This window comes from Ascaphus truei, chromosome 7 (assembly GCF_040206685.1).
Source record: "Ascaphus truei isolate aAscTru1 chromosome 7, aAscTru1.hap1, whole genome shotgun sequence".
In the NCBI taxonomy this organism is placed as follows: Eukaryota; Metazoa; Chordata; class Amphibia; order Anura; family Ascaphidae; genus Ascaphus; species Ascaphus truei.
This window is the reverse complement of record NC_134489.1, coordinates 48,069,711-48,075,804: the sequence shown is the minus strand read 5'-3', so window position 1 is coordinate 48,075,804 and position 6,094 is coordinate 48,069,711. Positions and strand designations below refer to the sequence as shown.

Here is a 6,094-nt window from a genome sequence, read left to right as displayed (position 1 = left end):
ATGTGACAATTTATTAACTGCTATAATATACTGTTCAAATAGTCCATGGTACTTCCCTAAATAATACACCTCCACCCAGAACACCTCTCAAATAACAAAACGATGACAAAGACTGCTTAAGCAGTCCTATACCAGCTCCAACCCAGTGTTAAACAATCAGAATAAACATCAATGTATGAAGAGTTCAAAGATACATGAATAAAGCCTGGATAAACGGATTGTGACAGTGAAGGGGTACCCAGGCTCACTAATAAAGGTTCAACCCACTTGGGTACCCCTGATCCATGTGTTGAGGTCATAGAGTGTCAGCTCTTGGACCTAGATGTCAGAAATGCATTACTGTGACTGTGTGCAAATTATACGACATTAAAGATTTTTGTGTGTTTTGCCTTTCCTGGGGTGCTGGGATCAGGAGATTTCTAAGCTGTACGTTTCAGTTTGGTTTTGCCAGACAAAGTCTTCACAGAATGTGTCTATGTATCGGGGTTCCAGAGTTACAGGATACCCCAAACGTTGAATCCGGGAATCAAGTGAGATTCTCGGATACAGCCAAGCACATTGCTCCGGTCAAACTCCTACCCTGAAAACGTTCTTGCGACTCACCGCCAGGATTCCTGCTGCAGAATAATCCAAACAAGGTAAACGGGGCACGAGGGAGTTCAGGGGATGCTCCAGCTATATGATAAAGCTGTGAGTGGTTTTTGTGTGTAAAAAGTTCAAAGTCATTTCTAGAGTGTGGCAAGGATGAGGCTAGTAAGTGTAGACAGTATATCACCTTACTCCATCCCTGACACCAGAACAGTGACTTACACATTTTATTCACACAAGGTACAGGACACAGTACATTTTATATGTATATACTGATAACCTGTAAATGAACTGTGGGATTTCCAAGCCTTGGATTCCGAGGGACCAGATGGCTACCAAGCTTGGTGCCTATGGATCTGTGTGGAGTCCGGACTTAAAAGCCTCAGCGATGCCAAGGTGTTAGAACAGGAGGAGTACTGCAGTTATACTTGAGTAACTCTGTCCTGGGCTAACACAGGGCTATCTGGCCACCATTTGCACAAACCTAGACTGTGGAGCCTGGACACCGGGTGGGCTAAGTATGCTATGGGGCAGAGGTGCCAGGTTGGCGCATGCCCCGTGGCAGAATGAGAAAAGGTACCCACCCAGATTTACAATACTGGCAAATTGGTGACAATATAGGACCTCATCACACAGATCAGGGATAACCCAGTGGGCTTAACCTTTATTAGTGAGCCTTGGTACCCCTTCACCATCACACCTACCCCCTTAAGATGAAGGCTCTGTTACGACTGTCATGGGAGAGGAGGTTTGGCCCGTTATTAAAGGGGTTACACCCCATTTGGCCACCCCCTGCTCTCACCTGGGAGGTGAGGGGTTAACTGGAATGATGTCCAGTACGGTAGTTATGCCCCTGCTTCAGCACCAACTGTGTATCCCCCTGTAAATATGTATTGTTCCCATTCCAGTGTCTGCACCAACACATACACTGGGATCTATGCGGGAGGGAAAGGGTTAATGTTAATTCTGTGTTTATAGCCCTTTGTTCCATTTTCCCGCCTTTGCAGGCTCCATTTTGCAGCTCTCCATAGGTCGCCATTGCAGCTCCATGCAATCCAATGGCAAATCCGGCGATTTGGGCCTGTTTCAGTAGAGGACCTGCAGGTGGCGCTCGAGAGGAGGAGCGGCGGTTCCCCATTGAAAGTGCATGGAGTAATGTATTTCAATGGGGATTCCTGGAAGCCGACCTCCGGAGACGAGCTGGCAGCCTGCCAGACCGCAAAACCGCAAGAGCGGCAACATTGTCAAAAAAAGAGCTTTGATCATGCAATTGGCGGGGGAACTAGGGCCTCGGTCAAGTTCACGGACAATTGGCGTGGGAACTTTTGTTCTAGGACACCCAGAAATAAAATTCCTTTTGCCCCTAGATGTTAGGAACCCCCTCACTTGACCCCAACAGGGTCCGACAATTAATGGCGACGAGAAAGGGTCGCGCCGGCCAGGAGGGTCCTACCATTGAATCCTATGGCGGCGCCGGTCCATGCATTTCCTATGGAGGCACCAGCCCTATTGATTTTAATGGAGGGAAACCGCGTGAAAAAACGGCTGTCAGAATGAGCAGAAACCTGGAACCTATAACTCCGGTTCTGTTCAACCTAGAGGGCTGAGATTCGGTCACCATGTAGTCCTAGTTCCGTACTTTCTTTGATAAAGTCCTCTTCTGGATGAAACGCGTCAGAGTATCTCTTTTTGCTGATGTTCACTTTCTGATTCAATAAAGTTTTTTACTTTTTCAATGCGTCTGGCTGTTTGGAGGAGCTGTGACCGCTGAGTCACTTGTTTTTTCTTCCCCTAGTCCTAGTTCTGGCAGGATTGCATGGCAAATAGCGACCCTCTCGGGGCAACAGAACAGAGTCAGGGTAATGGTAAAGTTTAGGTTTCTGCCATTGACGTGCATGGCAGAAAAAAGCCACTTTTGTAATGTGCTTTTAAACTGTGTTTTTTGTATCTCCGGTTCTGGGGGTCATGGAAGGATGATATGTGGCCACTATGGCAAGGGTCCTCCGGCATGAGGACCTGGCAAATTTCAGCCCGCTCAGACCCACAGAACGGATTATTTTAATATGTGTAGATAAAGAATGTAATGTATTTTGGGTCCATGGTAAAAGCCCGGAGAGGCTAGAGCCCATATGGTATGTTAATGCTCAGGGGGGAGACAAGTGGTCTACAATAAACCCCCTTATCAAAGGCTCCCCCGCCCTGCTTGTGTATGCTAGCATAAAAGGAAGCAGGACGTGGGTACTTGGGATAAGTGTTGTGTTTCACACCTTGGGTCAAAAGTTTTCCTGTCCCAAGCAGACTTTCAGACGCCGGTCTTGTGGGAGGGGGGCTAGGAAAATGAGCCCCTGATTAGAATAATGTCCACCCCTGTGGGCAGGTATGAATTTGCCTCTCAAGGGAGGTGGCAAAGGGTCATTGGTTGGAGGTAATTGATGTCCAATGCCTGACACCCTCTGTGAACGTATAGGGCTGGAATCCCATATAAACCAGTGTAAGCCCTATACACGGTGTCTTTTTCATTTCTTTCGTGATGTCTTCATTGGAACCTGTATTGCTGAATGAATTGCCAATCCTGTACCTGATTGCTTCATTGTCCAACCCCTAAGTAAGTGTCTATACCTTGTCTGTTATGTGTACCATCTTGTGTGTTCTCCTTCTTTAAGGAATAAACTATATTTATTATATCTAAGTCGTGTTCAATTCAACCCAGATATTTGGTGTATATTATAACCTATCACAAGTTACCGTGACAACGACCGCCTCATCCGGCGGTTTAACTGGCCTGACACTTCTTGAGGTTCGTGGCTCACTGGGACTGTCCTGGCTGGAATGTCCATCGGCATTTCCATGTTCAATTCCTTTTTTGTGCTGAATGAAAAGTCAAATTCTTGCAGGGCAAGGCTCCAACGAAGGAGCTTGCCATATTACCCAGACACCCATTGTAGCCCACTCAAGGGGTTGTGATCAGTGATCACAGTGAAGGTCCAGCCATACAGATAGGGCTGCAGCTTGCGTAAAGCCCATACAATGGGCAAACATTCTTTTTCAATTATGGCATAAGCCTCCTACCTGGGCAGCAGCTTTCTGCTCAGGTATACCACAGGATGCTCTCCCCCCTCCTCCCCCACTTGACTGAGTACAGTACCGATACCATAATCGAAGGCATCGGTCTGCACCAATTTTTTTTTAATAGTCTGGGGAATTCAGGATGGGTGCACTGGCCAGCGCTGTCTTGAGTGCCTGAAAAGCTGTTTCACAACTGGGAGTTGCTTCTGTGTCAGGTCTGTCAAGGGTTTAGCCACGGTGCTGTACTGTGAGACAAACACCCTATAATACCCTGCAGTGCCTAAAAAACATAACCTGCTTCTTAGTCTTGGGGACTGGTCACTGCACTATAGCCTCAACCTTAGCTGGTTCAGGCTTCAGGTGCCCTCTGTCCACCCGTTGCCCTAGGTACAAGATCTCTGCCATACCTCCTAAACACTTGGTGGGTTTCAATGTGAGCCCTGCTTCCCTAATTCTGCTCAGCACCGCTGCTACCTGAACTAGGTGACTGTCCCACGACCCGCTAAACACTGCAATGTCGTCCAGGTATGCCCTTGCAAAACCCTGCATCCCTTCAAGTAACCTATTGACCAGGTGTTGGAAGGTAGCCGGGGAATTCTTCATCCCAAATGGCATCACTAAAAATTCATAGAGGCCACTTGGAGTAATGAATGCTGACCTCCCTAGCCCCCTGGGTCAGCTTGATCTGCCAATATAATTTGCTCAGATCCATGGTGGGGAGTAGGGTAGAGATAGAACCCAATTGCAGCACTCAGGTTCACGCTCTGTATGATGAGTGAATGATTTAAAACATAACTTTATTAGTGTACCAATGAAATAAAATAATGGGTATTAAAAACAGACGACCTGAAGGTAATCTGACCTTCAATACTCGAACCGTATAGGTTCAGGGTCTATGATAGCTGTGTGTACCTTGATATTCAGGTTACACACTAAACACCATTCCTTGTAGGGATCTGATGTAAAAGGCAATTCTTACAGGGTGGCTCTAGGGTAAGTATTGGGGTGCAATTCACTAGTGGCAGAGTATAATGAACCGAATAGTAATGTATAATCGTAGTGGATAAACTATGATTGCATGAAATCTGAACAGTTCCAGCATACAATGAGTCTCAATAGAATGTTTCTAAGGTAAGTAGGATATTGAGTCTGGTTGACCTAGGGTAACCTCCTTCTGTGTGCGGTGGTAGGGAGGATATGACCTCTAATAACCTTATGACACTAATGAAAAAGCTATTTGCACAGTGTGCATAGTGACACAGAAAAACTCATTCTCCCATGTATCAGAGACTGTCTCGACCACATGGTAGTGTAACACAATTATAAAATAGTGGTACTGGTTCATACAGTATAAAAACACCCAATAGTGATTGCTGCCTAAATAATGTTCTCAGCTCACTCCTACTGTGATTTGGATAGTATAATGTGTATTACATTGTGTCACTTTGCCTTTGTAGACCTGAGAGTTAACGCTGACAAATACCCAGATGTAGAGGTCTGTATAAACTGGGTCATGTACTAACACACCTTGTGATATTTCGCCTTGAGAAAGCTCTCGCGAAACGCGTGCGTCGGCGGCTTGGTCTTCACACGTGCACGCGCAGGGGTCTGATTCCCTCCGCATCCACAGTCTCTAACCGCGAGTTGATGCGGTTCCCTGCCTGCACGATCAATACAGGCTTTCAGAGTGCCCCTAAGGACACTCTGAGCCTCGTTGCAATTTGATACAGGCAACTGTTGCTCTTATGTGGCTAAAGTATCTAGTTTAGTTCCCCTCCTACTGCGGTTATTCAGGGATCTCCTGACAGCAGCTATAAGGGGATACTTCACTTCCAACACACAGTCTGTTTCACTCAGCCTACCTACATGTGATTACTAGTGTGTCACGATTCCCCTGAGCAGTACTATCACAAGGTGTGTTAGTACATGACCCAGTTTATACAGACCTCTACATCTGGGTATTTGTCAGCGTTAACTCTCAGGTCTACAAAGGCAAAGTGACACAATGTAATACACATTATACTATCCAAATCACAGTAGGAGTGAGCTGAGAACATTATTTAGGCAGCAATCACTATTGGGTGTTTTTATACTGTATGAACCAGTACCACTATTTTATAATTGTGTTACACTACCACGTGGTCGAGACAGTCTCTGATACATGGGAGAATGAGTTTTTCTGTGTCACTATGCACACTGTGCAAATAGCTTTTTCATTAGTGTCATAAGGTTATTAGAGGTCATATCCTCCCTACCACCGCACACAGAAGGAGGTTACCCTAGGTCAACCAGACTCAATATCCTACTTACCTTAGAAACATTCTATTGAGACTCATTGTATGCTGGAACTGTTCAGATTTCATGCAATCATAGTTTATCCACTACGATTATACATTACTATTCGGTTCATTATACTCTGCCACTAGTGAATTGCACCCCA

The 6,094-nt window shown here is 45.8% G+C and overlaps 1 long non-coding RNA gene across 1 annotated transcript in view; it reads right to left on the bottom strand.

Moving 5' to 3' along the window:
• Positions 1 to 6,094, bottom strand: part of LOC142499235 (uncharacterized) — an 85,798-nt gene that overhangs the window by 20,888 nt on the left and 58,816 nt on the right. The gene's annotated exons all lie outside the window — the stretch shown is intronic.